The sequence below is a fragment of the Myxine glutinosa genome, chromosome 12 (assembly GCF_964187855.1).
Source record: "Myxine glutinosa chromosome 12, kmMyxGlut1.1, whole genome shotgun sequence".
Taxonomy (NCBI): domain Eukaryota; kingdom Metazoa; phylum Chordata; class Myxini; order Myxiniformes; family Myxinidae; genus Myxine; species Myxine glutinosa.
The window spans coordinates 21607625-21624745 of record NC_136272.1 but is presented as its reverse complement, the minus strand read 5'-3'; positions in this window follow the sequence as shown (position 1 = coordinate 21624745).

Below are 17121 nucleotides of genomic sequence, written 5' to 3'. Positions count from 1 at the left end.
TGTGTGCTGCTTTGTCATAAGGAACAGAGGAAAAATAACAGAGGCAAATACATACAGGAGATGAATTACCCATAATCCCTAACTCATTAAGATAACTCCACCCCCCTCATGGGGACACTTTTACATTTACACGACATCCGGTCTAAACTAATTTCCTACTTATGTACATGGGGGTTTCTTCTTCTTCACGACAGTCGGAGCACACTACCTATACAATTCTACCTGGACTAAGGTAATCATTGCTTACCCCCTACAAATGTAACAATACCATCAGTAGATCCCAGACCTGGCACCAGCAGTCAGTCAGACAATTCAAAGGTTTATTCTTTTTCATGACTACTGATTTTAATAACGTTGTATTCTTTCTTACATTCTTCTGTAAAAAAAAGGTCTTATAAAAAGGACATTGATGTATTTCCTGGAAAATTCTTGCAAGGTCCTGCAGGCATTTGATGAGAAGGGCAAAATGACAAGAGCCCACAATGCCACAGCGGATACATCTGTAGAAGTCCAGCGCTACCTGGCAGAGGGGAGGACCCCATAGCACACTGGGAACAAAACTATAGGGTCTTCCCCCGGCTATACACGCTGGCACAGGTGTACCTGGGAATCTCAGCTACATCTGTGCCATGTGAGAGGATATTTTCAAAATCTGGCCAGGTAGTGCATTCCAATGTCTCAGTGAGTTACTGCATTTTTGTTTGTTTTCATCAAGTGTCTGCCAAATAACCTTGTCATTTCATTTCAAGTAGCAGAGAAGAGGAGAAACAGACCGAGTCCAAAAAAATGTGGAGAAAATATTATTTCTAAATAAAAACCTTTAAAGCATCGTTTCTGAATATGAGTCTTTATGCAATAAGAACTAGTCAGAATCAGAATAATTTTAATGGCCAAGTACATTTACACTTACAAGGATTTTGACTTATCGGTTGCTGCATGTACATTCTCAACAATTAGGGGATATAAAAAGCATAAAAACAAGAAGTAATAATATATACACATTATGTTCATTCTCGATGAACAGGGAAGGAATTTGTGTTGCCCACAAATGGCCACAACATTTCAACATAGACACATCAAATCACAACAATTAATCGTACATAAGCACAGGACCATCACCATCATGTCATTCAAGAACTATGTTGCCATATGCTGCACTATAGACCGTTGTACTTATGTTTATGTATTTGGTAGTTGTTCATAGTCTCACTTATCTGAACGGACTTACTTCACTAGAAGTATGATTTAGATTCACTTCAACACATTTATAATTAATGGCTTTGTAATGACAGATTCTGCCAGTAGATGCCAGTGTTGAGTCAGCATGATTTCGAAACGTTTCAAAACCATTGTTTCGAATATCGCGAAACATTTCGAAGTTTTGGAATTGCCATCCATACTTTTCACCAGACTCGGTGATTGCCTTGTCTATTAGGATTAGCTCATACTTCCTTGTTCCTTTACATTTAGAGAATAAAAGGAGGTCGGAAGGAAAGGATCCATGGTGCCAGGAAGCGAAGCGACTGAGGGAAGGGTTGGGAGGGGTCGAGTTCCCCTCATGGTAGGAATATTTTGTAATTTTAACCGAGTTGTTAGGGTTAGCAACTTGGGTCTTCAGGGTATTTTGAGTCTTCAGAGTATTTTGGGTCTTCAGGGTATTTTGGGTCTTCAGGGTATTTTGGGTCTTCTGTGTCCTTGGGGGTCTTCTGTGTCCTTGGGGGTCTTCTGTGTCCTTGGGGGTCTTCTGTGTCCTTGGGGGTCTTCTGTGTCCTTGGGGGTCTTCTGTGTCCTTGGGGGGGGGGGGGTCTTCTGTGTCCTTGGGGGGGTCTTCTGTGTCCTTGGGGGGGTCTTCTGTGTCCTTGGGGGGTCTTCTGTGTCCTTGGGGGGTCTTCTGTGTCCTTGGGGGGTCTTCTGTGTCCTTGGGGTCTTGTGTCCTCAGGGTTGTTTGGGTCCTTGTCTGTGTTCTGTGTCCTTGGGGTCTTGTGTCCTCAGGGTTGTTTGGGTCTTCGGGGTATTTGGGATCTTCAGAGTCTTTGGGGTCTTCATGGTCTTTTGCGTCTTTAACAGTCTTCAAGGTATTTTGGGTCTTCGGGTATGTTGGGTGTTTGAGGACCATTCCGTCTTCTGGGTCCTTGGAATATTTTGTGTCCTCGGTCTTTTAGGTCATTTAACCGGTGGACACACAGTCGTGTTCAAAGTTTGCCCCCTTAACCCCCCAACCCCATTCCGCCCCACCCCCTCCCCCCCCCACTCAAATCCCTCCTAAACTCAAAGCCTGTAAAGTTTAAAACCTACCCTTATGAACGGAAACACACACACACACACACACACACACACACACACACACACACACACACACACACTTTTATATGGTAGATTACAGTTGAATGTTTTACTACAAGGAAATAGAATATCCTTCTGTGGAACGTTTTCGGGTCCCAGCGGGTGTCGTAATGGAGGTTGGAGGTTTCAGAAATTCCTCAATACAATTACGATTTTAAAATGCGATCGACACGGACCTTGCTCCCAAATCCGGAAATGAACAGATTACGACGGTTCGCTGGTTTGATAATATCTCAATATAATCGTGATTCAACATTATATTTTGATATATTAATATCAAAATATAATGTTGAATCACGATTATATTGAGATATTATCCGCGACATTCGTAGATTCCCCATTTACAGTTTCGCCTTTGACTGCAGATGGCAACATTCAGACTGGGTACGTTTTTGTGTCCAGGTCCTTCACTAACCTCCTGTCAATGCCTGACATTCAAATGAAGGCAGCACAGGAATGAATGTGGAATTTATTGAAAAAATTTAATACTTACATTGTTTGCTAACTGCTAACTCGTAACTGGTATCTCCACCCAAGTCATACTATCCTCTTCAAATAAACTATCAACCAAGCCCGGCTACACCTTTATTAGACTATCGGTCTTGTTTAATGATAATTATGACATTGTAGCGGCTGCCGCTGGGGTTACACAATCGCCTTGCACCTATCAAGGACGCGGAGCGATCACCAGGCCGGGCTCGTCCAGGACGCCCGGGCAGGCCCGCGCTCGACTTGCCAGGCCTCGGTCGGGACGCCCGGGCAGGCTCGCCCTCGGCTTGCCAGGCCGCAGCCGGCCCGCGGGGCCACGCCCCCTGGCGCCAGGCCTGGGCAAACCCCCTGGCGGAATAGATATATATTGCCGACCGTAAAACGTTTTTCCCAGAGTGCCTGAGTGTTTGATTCGAATAAAGCAGCTCAGATGAATTCAAGCTTTTTGTCGCGTCCATTCTTTCGATCGACGTGGGAGCCACAGCTCCTTCATTGGTGACCTACCGACATGGACACGGCAGTGACGCTTAAACTGCCTACCTTCTGGGAGGCTCACGCGGCTGTTTGGTTCGCTCAGGCGGACTCTCAGTTCGCCCTGCGAGGCATCACCGCGGACGACACCCGCTTCCACCATGTTGTGGCGGCGCTTGGTTCCGCCACCGCGGCCCGCGCCTTGAGCCTCCTCGAGCACCCGCCGGCTGCTGACAAATACGGCGCGATTAAGAAGCTTCTACTCGATGCTTTCGCCCTCCCAGCGGCGGAACGCGCACGGCGCCTGCTCGATTTGCCCGAGCTCGGCGACACGCGCCCTTCCGAGCGAATGGACTACATGCTTTCGCTGCTCGGCGAGCACTCTCCGGCATTCCTGTTCCGGGAGCTGTTCCTCCGTCAGCTGCCTAACCCGGTACGCCTCGCCCTGGCAAGCACGACGATCACAGATCCCCGGGCCCTTGCCAGAGAAGCCGACAAAATCTCCGCCGCGGGACAGCGCATCGCAGCGGCGACATGGGACCCGCCGCCGCCTGATGCACCATCCATGGCGCCCGAGCACCCGGCGCGTTCGACGGCCGAACTGCCGACGCCATTGGCGGCCGCTATACCGAGCCGACCACGTCCAGCACGACGTCCGAAGCCTCCACCCGACCAAGCGTGGTGTTCCTATCATGCCAGGTTCGGACAGAAGGCCCGGACATGCCGACCCCCGTGCACCTTCGGCGGGTCGGGAAACGGCCAGGCCGGCGTTCATTACCTGCCATGAGCGCCGGCCACAGTCACACGGGCAACTTACTGTTCATCACGGACAAAGCGTCCGGACGGCGCTTCCTGTGCAACACCGGCGCCCAACTGAGCGTCATGCCCGCCTCTGACCAGGACAGGCAATCCGCGGTTTGCGGCCCCTCCTTGGTTGCGGCCAACGGATCGACTATCCGCACCTTCGGCCCGCGCAACGTCACCCTCTGCTTCGGCGGCCAACGCTTTGCTTGGACGTTTGTAACCGCCAACGTGCCCATGGCTCTGCTAGGCGCCGACTTCCTCTGCGCACACGGACTGCTGGTGGACGTCCAACGGCGTCGTTTAATCAACGCTGAAACCTTCAGCTCCCTGGTATGCACATTAAGCAGCTCCGCGCCGACCGAGCTGGCATGCACCGTCCCGGCGGCGAACGAGTTTGCTCGCCTGCTCGCGGAGTTCCCGGCCCTCACGCGGCCGACGTTTTCGGCCGTCGCAGTACGGCATGGGATCGAGCACCACATACCAACCACGGGCCCGCCGGTCTACGCCAGGGCCCGCCGCCTCGACCCAGCCAAGCTTGCCGTTGCGAAGGCCGAATTCGACGCGTTGGAGCACCTCGGCATCGTGCGGCGCTCCGATAGCGCGTGGGCCTCGCCACTGCACATCGTGCCAAAGCCGGGGGGTGGATGGCGCCCGTGTGGCGACTACCGCCGTCTTAATGACGCTACAACACCCGACAGGTACCCGATCCCGCATATCCAAGACTTCTCCGCCCGTCTGGCGGGACGGGTCATTTTTTCGAAAATTGATCTCATACGGGGATATCACCAGGTACCTGTCAGGGCGGCCGACGTCCCTAAAACGGCAGTCATCACGCCGTTCGGCTTATTCGAGTTCTTGCGGATGCCGTTTGGTCTCAAGAACGCGGCTCAGGCGTTCCAGCGCTTGATGGACGGCGTGCTGCGTGACCTGCCGTTCCTTTTCGTTTACCTGGACGACATCCTCGTCGCCAGCACGTCCCGGGCCGAGCACCTCCTCCACCTCCGAACACTGTTCGGGCGCCTCAGCGAGCACGGCCTCATCGTCAACCCGGCCAAATGCCACTTCGGCACGACGGCCGTTGATTTTTTGGGCCACCACATCACCAAGAACGGGGCTGTGCCGCTGCCAACCAAGGTCGAGGCCATCACCACTTTCCCGCGTCCCCGCACCATAAAGGCCCTGCAGGAATTCCTGGGAATGGTGAATTTTTATCACCGCTTCGTGCCCCGCGCTGCTCAACTCATGCGGCCCCTCTACGAAGCCCTCCGGGGCAAGTCGGCCAAGCACGACATCGCCTGGTCCGCAGCAATGGATGCGGCCTTCCAAAGCTCAAAGCGGGCCCTCGCCGACGCAACACTGCTCGCTCACCCGGTGCTCAACGCTCCCATCGCCCTCACCACGGATGCCTCCGACTACGCGGTGGGCGCCGTACATGAGCAATGGGTGAACGGGGTTTGGCAGCCACTCGCTTTTTTCAGCCGGCAGCTCCGGCCGAACGAGCTCAAATACAGCACGTTTGACCGGGAGCTCCTCGGTCTACACCTGGCCGTCCGCCATTTCCGCCACCTCCTGGAGGGTCGACCTTTCACGGCGTTCGTCGACCACAAGCCGTTGGTTTACGCCATGGCCAAGGTCACGGAGCCATGGTCGGCCCGCCAACAGCGCCACCTCTCCGCCGTGTCGGAGTTTACCACGGACATCCGGCACGTCGCCGGCAAAAACAACGCCGTGGCCGACTGTCTTTCCCGGGCCAGCGCGAACGCGGTCCACCTGGGCGTGGATTTTGCGCTTATGGCGGCGGACCAAACCACCGACACCACGGTGCAAGCCCTCCGGGCGGCGGACACGGGCCTCCGCCTGGCCGACATCCCCTGCGCGGACACTGTCCTGCTCTGCGACGTCTCCCAAGGCCGGCCTCGCCCCATCGTGCCCGTCACCTGGCAACGCCGCATCTTCGCCTCCCTCCACGGCCTTTCCCACCCGGGCCGGAAAGCTTCCCAGAAGCTGGTGTCGGCGCGTTTCGTCTGGCACGGCCTTCGTCGGGACGTCCGCGATTGGACCAGCGCCTGCACCGCCTGCCAACGGGCCAAGGTCCACCGACACACCCAGGCCCCGCTGGCACCTTTCACCGTGCCCGAACGACGTTTCGACCACGTCAACGTGGATCTGGTGGGCCCCCTTCCCCCATCACGAGGGTTCACACACCTGCTCACCATGGTGGACAGGACCACCAGGTGGCCGGAGGCCGTTCCCCTCGTCTCCACCACCACCGCCGACGTGGCGCAGGCCTTCATCGCCACCTGGGTCGCCCGCTTCGGCGCACCGGCGGACATCTCGTCAGACCGCGGACCACAGTTCACCTCCGAGCTGTGGGGCGCGGTCGCCCGCAACCTGGGGGTCAAGCTCCACCGTACTACGGCCTACCACCCCCAAGCAAACGGGTTGTGCGAGCGATTCCACCGCTCCATGAAGGCCGCGCTCATGGCCGGCCTTCAAGACGGCGGTTGGGCCGACCGGCTGCCGTGGGTCCTTTTGGGCCTTCGCACGGCCCCCAAGGAGGACCTCCAGGCATCCACCGCCGAGCTGGTCTATGGCCAGGTGCTACGCGTCCCGGGCGAATTCGTGCCCGACGCTACCAGCCCCTGGTCCGCAGCTCGCCAGCGCTCGGACCTCCAGGAGGCCGCCCGACGGTTTGCCCCCGTGCCGACATCCCACCACGGTGACCCCCAGTCCTACGTCCCCCCAGCACTCCGCACCGCGGAGTATGTTTTTGTGCGTCACGACGCACATCGGCGGCCACTCCAGCCGCCGTACGACGGGCCCTTCCGGGTGCTGCGACGGGACGACAAGTCGTTCGTAATCGACATCGGCGGCAGGTCGGACCGGATTGCAGTGGACCGCCTCAAGCCGGCGCACGTGGACGTCGACCACCCACCACGGGTGGCCCTCCCGCCGCGGCGAGGCCGCCCCCCGTCCACGGTGCCCCCCACTCGACCGCCCACCACCTCACCGGACCCCCTCCCACGACCCACCAGGGGTCGCTTCGGCCGGGTCATCAGGACCCCCCTCAAGTTGACCCTGCCGGTGCAAGTCGATTCTGGGGGGACGTGTGTAGCGGCTGCCGCTGGGGTTACACAATCGCCTTGCACCTATCAAGGACGCGGAGCGATCACCAGGCCGGGCTCGTCCAGGACGCCCGGGCAGGCCCGCGCTCGACTTGCCAGGCCTCGGTCGGGACGCCCGGGCAGGCTCGCCCTCGGCTTGCCAGGCCGCAGCCGGCCCGCGGGGCCACGCCCCCTGGCGCCAGGCCTGGGCAAACCCCCTGGCGGAATAGATATATATTGCCGACCGTAAAACGTTTTTCCCAGAGTGCCTGAGTGTTTGATTCGAATAAAGCAGCTCAGATGAATTCAAGCTTTTTGTCGCGTCCATTCTTTCGATCGACGTGGGAGCCACAGCTCCTTCAACATCATATATCACGTGGTATGGCACCATCTTGGAACAACCTAAAACTTTGGACCTCTATATCTCTGAAACCGCTCCATGGAAAAAATTGAAATGTGGCTCGTTATAAAGTATGCTACTCCCCATGGGGAATAATATATTGTTAATAGGTTAATGATGATGTCATAGGTGCCTTCATTATGATGTCATAAATCAAGAAGTACTACGCTTGATCCAATCAGTATAAAATTTCTGTGATCACAAAGATCAGTATGAAAAATAGCCAGTGCTATCACTAGGCGAAGGCCGGCCAGCTAAGCGATAGTGTGTACGTGTTAGGCTAGCTCGCGCTATCACTAGGCGAAGGCCGACTGGCTTGGTGATAGCATCTACTTGTTAGGCTAGCCATCGCTATCACGAGGTGAAGGCCACCCGGCTAGGCAATAGTGTGTACGTGTTAAGCTAGCTAGCGCTATCACTAGGCGAAGGCCACCCGGCTAGGCAATAGTGTGTACGTGTTAAGCTAGCTAGCGCTATCACTAGGCGAAGGCCACCCGGCTAAGCAATAGTGCGTAAGTGTTAGGCTAGCTAGCGCTATCACTAGGCGAAGGCCACCCGGCTAGGCAATAGTGTGTAAGTGTTAGGCTAGCTAGCGCTATCACTAGGCGAAGGCCACCCGGCTAGGCAATAGTGTGTAAGTGTTAGGCTAGCTAGTGCTATCACTAGGCGAAGGCCACCCGGCTAGGCAATAGTGCGTAAGTGTTAGGCTAGCTAGCACTATCATTAGGCGAAGGCCACCCGGCTAGGCAATAGTGTGTAAGTGTTAGGCTAGCTAGCGCTATCACTAGGCGAAGGCCACCCGGCTAGGCAATAGTGTGTAAGTGTTAGGCTAGCTAGCACTATCGTTAGGCGAAGGCCACCCGGCTAGGCAATAGTGTGTAAGTGTTAGGCTAGCTAGCGCTATCACTAGGCGAAGGCCACCCGGCTAGGCAATAGTGCGTAAGTGTTAGGCTAGCTAGCGCTATCACTAGGCGAAGGCCACCCGGCTAGGCAATAGTGTGTAAGTGTTAGGCTAGCTAGCGCTATCACTAGGTGAAGGCCACCCGGCTAGGCAATAGTGTGTAAGTGTTAGGCTAGCTAGCACTATCATTAGGCGAAGGCCACCCGGCTAGGCAATAGTGTGTAAGTGTTAGGCTAGCTAGCGCTATCACTAGGCGAAGGCCACCCGGCTCGGCAATAGTGTGTAAGTGTTAGGCTAGCTTGCGCTATCACGAGGGGAAGGCCACCCGGCTAGGCAATAGTGTGTAAGTGTTAGGCTAGCTAGCGCTATCACTAGGTGAAGGCCACCCGGCTAGGCAATAGTGTGTAAGCGTTAGGCTAGCTAGCGCTATCGTTAGGCGAAGGCCACCCGGCTAGGCAATAGTGTGTAAGTGTTAGGCTAGCTAGTGCTATCACTAGGCGAAGGCCACCCGGCTAGGCAATAGTGTGTGAGTGTTAGGCTAGCTAGCGCTACCACTAGGCGAAGGCCACCGGGCTAGGCAATAGTGTGTAAGTGTTAGGCTAGCTAGCGCTATCACTAGGCGAAGGCCGGCTGGCTCGGTGATAGCGTCTACCTGTTAGGCTAACTAGCGCTATCACTAGGCGAAGGCCACCTGCCTGGGCAATAGTGTGTAAGTGTTAGGCTAGCTAGCGCTATCAATAGGCGAAGGCCGGCTGGCTCTGTGATAGCGTCTACCTGGTAGGCTAGCTGGTGCTATAATGAGGTGAAGGCCGGCCGGCTAGGTGACAGTGCGTACATATTTAGGCTAGCTAGTGCTATCACTAGGTGAAGGCCGGCCGGCTGGGTGCATGTACGTGTTAGGCTAGCAAGTGCTATCACTAGGTGAAGGCCGGCCAGCGAGGCGCATGTACATGTTAGGCTAGCCAGCATGATATCTCAAAAAGGTTGTGGACACATTCAGATGAAATTTGGTGGACAGGATGGGTGTGTGACAAGGATGAAATGATTAAATTTTGGCGAAGATATGGATCGGGATATTAAAAGTTTTAAGTGAATCTTCATCATCGAGAGGTTGGACCAAAAATGACATGTAGCACAATATCTCAAAAAGTTGTTGACAGATTCAGAGGAAACTAGGTGGAAGTGATAGTATGTGGTAAGAACAAGCCAATTCGATTTTGGATGTCCGGATGCAAATCTGGCCTATTAGTGAGATACAATACCTAAACTGTGCAGCCTGGTGGAGGTATGCGCTCTATCGAGTGCTGTTCTAGTTCGTGCAATGTTCTGCGCTCTATCGAGTGCTGTTCTAGTTAGTGCAATGTTCTGCCCTGAATTGCCTTGTATCAGTTATCCAATGAGAAACATCCTATGTTTTGTGAATCAATAATTGTTGTAAATAGGAGATCTTGTAAAATTTGGAATTTGCTGTCACGTACTTTGAATAGTAGTTGTCTCCAATCGAATGCAATGAGATTACGGATATGATTTTTCATGCAGCATCAAGGGAAAATGCCTGAACGTCGATAGAAACCTTAATAATAATTTTAAGCATATCATTCTGTACACATTTGAATGGGCGGCCAATGGAGGGCCAATTTTGGGTGGCCAAAATTGGTTGGTGGCCAATGGGTGGTCATTGGTTGGTGGTGGTTGGTGGCCAATGGGTGGCCATTTGGGCCAATTTTGGTTGGTTGGTGGCCAATGGGTGGCCATTTTGGCCAATTTTGGGTGGCCAATAGGCCCAAAATGGGCGGCCAATTTTGCCAACGTCAGGCCAGGAGGCAGCATGTACCAGGCTTCGTCAACCCAACCTGGTCTTAAAGATCAAATTGGTTGGTGGCCAAAGGGGGGCCATTTGGGCCAATTTTTGGTGGCTAATGGGCCCAAAATGGGCGGCCAATTTTGCCAACGTCAGGCCAGGAGGCAGTATGTACCAGGCTTAGTCAACCCAACCTGGTCTTAAAGATCAAATTGGTTGGTGGCCAATGGGTGGCCATTTGGGCCAATTTTGGGTGGCCAATGGGCCCAAAATGGGCGGCCAATTTTGCCAACGTCAAGCCAGGAGGCAGCATGTACCAGGCTTAATCAACCCAACCTGGTCTTAAAGATCAAATTGGTTGGTGGCCAATGGGTGGCCATTTGGGCCAATTTTGGGTGGCCAATGGGCCCAAAATGGGCGGCCAATTTTGCCAACGTCAAGCCAGGAGGCAGCATGTACCAGGCTTAGTCAACCCAACCTGGTCTTAAGGATCCCGCAGTATCTTTTGCGAAGGGTAGCTGAGGTATCGCTGGCTCCCTAGCCAAATTCAAAATTCCTGCCCTAACCTTAGTCGAACGTCAGGCCTGCCAACCGGTTCCTGAAAGACTTGAGCCAAACTCCCCTAGTATAGGCCAACCCAACAAGGACGTGGGACCAATTGTGGCCAGAAGAAATTGGCTAGTGGCGGTGGTTCGTGTGCCTCCTGTGGCTGCTTGGCTCTTTCATTTGCTGGGGGCATGGCTGCCACTCCTGCAATGTGGCCTCCTGCTCCTCCACATCCTCCCACCCCATTATCAGTCAGCTGGTACTCATTTTGCCGACTTCCGAAGGACGACAGCCAGCCATCCCTCCGAGGTCGATAAAAAGAGTACCAGACGACTAGTTATATAGAGAGGCATCCGCGGAAGTTGTGCCCCCAGAAAATCCAGGTCACTGACTTGGAAAATACTTCAGGGTGTTCACCAAACATGGAACAGTCACCACGTTTCCCTAATGCCCTAAAGAAGGGCCTGCCCATCAATGACGACGCAGGTTTCCACTTGGGCGTCATGATCAGGTAAATCGGGTGAACGAGAAGGTGTTTTGACATCGAGGTCCTTTTGAGGTACCTGCCTGAGACGCAACAAATAACCTTCCTTGTTGGCACAAATGAAATCCATCAGGATTTATACCATTTCCATGGATGTTGTCCCAGTAGACAAAAGTTGGGATCTGATGAGCGCTCCTGGTTGAAATGTTTTCGTCCACCACTGAAGGTGGAGGTGATGTTTCCACCCCTGTTTGTCTGTCTCAAGTTTGTTTGTTTTTTTACAAATACCTGCCACTTTGTGTCTAACGTCGGGCAACGCAGTGGCGATCTGTCCAGGGTCGGTTCTAACTTTGGAACATTTCTCAGCTCGTCATGAATGATCCCAAATCTCTGTCGAGAGTCCAGGCCTCCATTATTATCAGTGCTGCACTTGAGTTGTGACGTATGGGAAGCTGATACTACATTTTCCTTTGTTCTGAATTCCTGAGTCAATGTTAAAAAAAAACTTGCTACAGAATGGTTTAAATAACAAGTTGGTTTAGTGTAAGTGCAACCTTCCGTTGTTGACTTTTTAAAATAAATATTTGTTGTTGAACCTGAATAACCCTTGTTTATGGGCTAATGATAGCTGTGCTGAATATCAATTACAGTTTGACTGGAAGGATATGTCATACTCAGAAACATGGTGAGCCACACGACGTCCAGAGTTCGTGACGTGCGTGTTTACATCCAGCAGTTATTGTGGCAAAAACTAAACTGCTGAAAATAAATGCTGGAACACTGGTCGGGATTACAGGGGAGTTGGAAAGGTTTGTGTAAGAAATTAAACTTTGACAGCACAATGGATTTTATAAAACGCGAGGAAGAGTATCCCAACACAAGTCATGGGAAAAGGTCACAAAAGTATCCCTCTCTTCCCTCTCTCCCTCTCCTTATCCCCCTCTTCTCTCTCTCCTCGTCTCTATTCCCCATCCCCACACTCTCTCCTCCCTCCCCTCACTCCCCTACTTCCCTTTCCCTCCCCCACTCTCCTCTTTCCCCACTTCCCTGTCCCTCCCCACACCCCTCCCCCTTATCTCCCCTACTTCCCTCTCACTCCCCAACTCCTCTGTCCCCCTAATTCCCTCCCCTCCCCAACTCCGCTGTCCCCCTTCTTCCCTCTCTCCCCTACTTCCCTCTCTCCCCTACTTCCCTCTCACCTCTACTTCCCCCTTCTCCCATACTTCCCTCTCTCTCCTACTTCCCTCTCTCCTCTACTTCCCTCTCTCCCCTACTTCCCTAACTCCCCTACTTCCCCCTGTCCCCTACTTCCCTCTCTCCCCTACTTCCCTCTCTCCCCTGCTTCCCTCTCTCCCCTACTTCCCTCTCCCTCCCCACTCTCTTCTGTCCCCCACTCCCTGTCCCCTCTCTATATGTCCGTGCTCTATCCTTTTCAAAAAACTTTAAGTTTAATTTTCTTTTCAGCTTTTTTTATTATTTTTCTTTCGCTATTCAGTTGATTTATACTTTAATTTGATGTGCCATGGCTGACAGGATGGCCTAGATGTACGCACACTCGCCTCTGAGCTGTCTAGCCTGGGTTTGAATCCGCCATCCTGGTGTTTCACAGGCAAGGTGAGTCATCATTGTGTGTGCCATCCCTCAGTGTGTGGTCGTTAATGACCCCTTACTTGGTGAATGTCAGGCCTGGCCAGGCCTGTTTGTGAAGACTCCAGCCAAGATTTCCCCGGCCGACACCACAAGGTGGGATAACAATGGTCGTTAAAGAAGAAGTTATGTGGTTTGCCATTGCCTTCCCAGCAGTACTTCGGGCAGGAATTTGTAATGTGTCCATGGTGCCGGCGATAGCTTCCCCGCTCTTTGGAAAGCACGCCGTGCTGATCTTTAACGTCCACCAACTTGTGTCGGAATACGGGACGAAATATGGGACGGAATACAGGGCGGAATACGGGACGGAATACGGAACGGAATGCGGGACGGAATACGGGGCGGAATACGGGGCGGAATACGGGACGGAATACGGGACGGAATACGGGACGGAATACGGGGCGGAATACGGGGCGGAATACGGGGCGGAATGCGGGCCGGAATGCGGGACGGAATACGGGACGGAATGCGGTACGGAATGCGGGCCAGAATGCGGGCCGGAATACCGGACGCCTAGTTTAACGTCCACCGGAGGGACGACACACACATTGATGATTCAGCCTACCTGGAAGATGCCAGGATGGCAGTTGGGTCGAGAGGCAAGTCGGCATACCTCCAGGTTATCCTGCCAGCCCAAAGTGAGAGATGTACAGGTGCAACGGTTACTATTGGTAGGAGGTTGCTGTAGGTACATTTTAACCTTTATGCTATAAAATTAGTCTTGTGTTATTGTTTTACTGTGATATTCAGCCACAAACGATCACTGATGAGGCCTCCTGCGGTTTGTAGACATTTCAGTAACATGTAACACTGGTCCACCTTTACAGTACTCATGTCTATCCGCAGGATAAACCAGATGCATGGCAAAATTGCAATGTTGAAAATGATATCCAAACCATCCTACCTGAACATATCCACTTTGGGTTTTCACCTGGTCTCCCCCATCTTATTATCTGCCACATCCTCCCATTAACTTTTCTATTTATGTCCCTTTTTGCCACACAATTATTTGCCTCATCATTCTTTGCCACACCTTCCCATATTGCAAGCTCTTTTGCTCCGAGGAGGGGTTCACACCCAAAACGTCTTCTTGCTGACTATAGACGTTAGCAATGCTTCGAGATCAACATTCTGTTGATTCCATCCATTGTATTTGTTTATGACCTACCAAGTGGGAATAGGGTTGGCAGGATGGTCTACATGTACGTACACACACCCACCTCTGAGCTGTCCATGTGTGGTGTTGGCATTGGTGCTTGCGACTATTGGACAGCTGGGGAGCGTAAACTGCTGTCGCTAGGGAATTGTTCTGGGTGGACCAGGGTGGCCTCTTCGGTACGTGCCAGGTGTACATGTGCTGTCCAATGTGAGGGTCTCATCCTTGACCCATATTTTCTAGTAATCAAGCAGGAAACTTGTTGAGATGGGGTAAGTTCAGAATCATTGGAATCTCCTGCGTTGAAGTTGATTGTGAGGGCCTTTCACTCACTCACCGCAGGCAGGTTGGTGGTCTTTCTGTCTTCCACCGACTCCTCTCCGGCCTTGCTACCCCAGCTCTCTCTGGGCTCTGTCACCCAAATATTCCTACAGGTCGCACAAGATCTACCAGCAACCCTCTTCTGGTTAAACTGCCAAAATCAAGACTCTCTGCTCACCTTCACTCTTTCATTCTTCTTTTCTCTCGCCTCTGGAACAAACCCACTCCCTTCAATCCCACTCCTCCCTCCAGGTCTTTAAAACAGCTGTTCACCACCATCTCTTATTTCCCCCATCCAAAACCTCGATCTTTTCTATCCCCGTTAATTCACCCCGGATCCACTTTTTTGAAATACCAACTTCTTTCCTGGAAGTCCTAGCAGTATCCATGTGTTTTATACCTCTCCCACCAACCCCCACCCCCTTCCCATGCCTCCTCCCCCCAAGCCCTCTACCTCCCACAGATCTCCCGATGTCCCTGTTCTCTGCTGTTGTACTTGTGTGCTTCTCTCTCTCTCCCCATCTCGTCTCCTGCTCCCTTTATTATATGTTTTGTGTGTCCGTTTTTGTTTTGTTTTTTTGTGATTAATGTTAACTCTTACACGAGCCTCGATCTTTTATCCCCCCCAAAAAAACAAAAACGTTTATAGTTAATTCATTTAGTGGGGGATCATACGGTGGCCATTAATTTGTGAATGACCTTCAGATGATGATCCCAGTTGGATAAATCATGAGGTTTATGTAATTTGCACGAAATGTGCAATTCATCTCGATTTGAGTTCTTGCGCTTCAAGAATCCTAATCTTCAGTATATATTAAAGTAGCCGGATGTATTCGTCCATCCGTCCCAATATCTGTCACGTTCGTTTCACTGGCACTAGGCTAGGCCATCTGTACGGATGTGCATGTCATCCTGGCATCGCTTCTCATGGCATCTGACCACCATTACCCATACATCTGACGATCTGACCTCTCATGTAGGTGACGGGCTGAATGCCAGACTCTAGGTGTTGGCATGACGGGATTTAGAAAGACAGCGTTGGAGTAAAACGGTGATACGTCTGGGAAGCCGTTACGCCATTATGGCGTTACGTCTAGGGGTACAATAGGTTACGCCATTCTGGCGTTACGTGTAGGGGTACAATAGGTCTAGGACTGGGTCGTTAACAATAAACAAAATGTTTCTGGAATGAAAAATTGTTACGGCGGCTGTGTCGGCCAATTGACCCAGAAGCACCGTTGGTTCGTTGGAGGTCGATTTAGTGACACGCCGGATTCTTCCTCCTCACCAAGCCACTAAAAATGGCGACTTTGAGCATATCATTTGACTGAACGGGGAAGGGGTTTAAACGTGGATGCCAACGTCCTGCCAAGTCTGTTATAGGTCTTATAAAACCGAACGGTTCATTGATCGTGCTATCTCAAGAAACTTATAAGAGACCCAGTTCAATCATGTGTGTATTTAATGAAAGGGGAGTGGAGAACAGGGAACACAAAAGCATTTTATACAACTCTGTTTTCACTTTGAGGTACACACCACAGGTTTTGTATATGCGAGAAGTCCTTAACGAAATTGGCCTTAACGAGCCCACAGGCACACCATAGTAGAATTCCCTTTTTAATGCCATTTTCCCTGCTAGAGCGGGGGTTAGACTTGCAGGCCCCATGCCAATCATGGTTCCCTGTTTGAGGCAATGTTTATATGACTGGATGCCCTTCCTGACGCCAACCCTTTCGTCGCCTTTTACGACACGCAGGGATACGGTGTACCTATTCTAAACCGGGGCACACACCGGCACTGGCACACAATAGTAGAAAGACCAGAATAAGCGACAGGACTGAAAATACCCATTACGGCCCACTTGGGCACCATGAAGTTCTGCGCAGATTCAACAACTCCATAGACCGACCAGGGGGGCTTAACACACACCTGCTCTTTTGCATACGAGCGGCGGGAACACACAATCGCTCTCGGGCTCCCCAAACTGGAATGGTGACATTGCCCAGGAACAGGAACTCAAACTGAGCACACTGCCTGGGCACTCCACACCCCCACTTGACCCTGACCCGTCGTGCGTGCAGGCTTTACACTAAAACCTGTTCCTCGGTCGGCCTGCAGGGCCGCTATTCCTGAAAAGGACATAGAAGACAGATTACTATAGAAACACCATTAAAAAGGGTTTCAAAGTGGAAGGGCTTTAGACACAAACATTATGGAGGGAAGATGGTAGCTTTCTCTCCTAATATCGATGCATCATCCTTTATCACAAATTATAAAATATCAACGTGTTTCAATCACGGGATCCTTTGATCTCACCCTTTCAAGACTGGAGTGCACCAAGGCGGTGTTCTCGTCCCAGGCCTATTCCTGATCTTCATGCATGATCTCTCTAACCCTCTTGGAACACTTGGAATATGTTTGGAATATTCAGGTGGAACACACCTGACCTTCAATCCACTGACAAAGCCTTCATCCGCAGCTTGATGGAGTACTGCTCTCACCTCTGGCCTGGCTCCCCTGCCTCATATCTTGCTCAGCTTATTGCAATATAAACCAAGGCCTTCAAGACCATTGGAATCTCCCGCATTGAAGCTGAACCAGTGGGCTTATCACTTCGCCATTGCAGACATCTCTGCGGTCTCTGTCTTCTATCA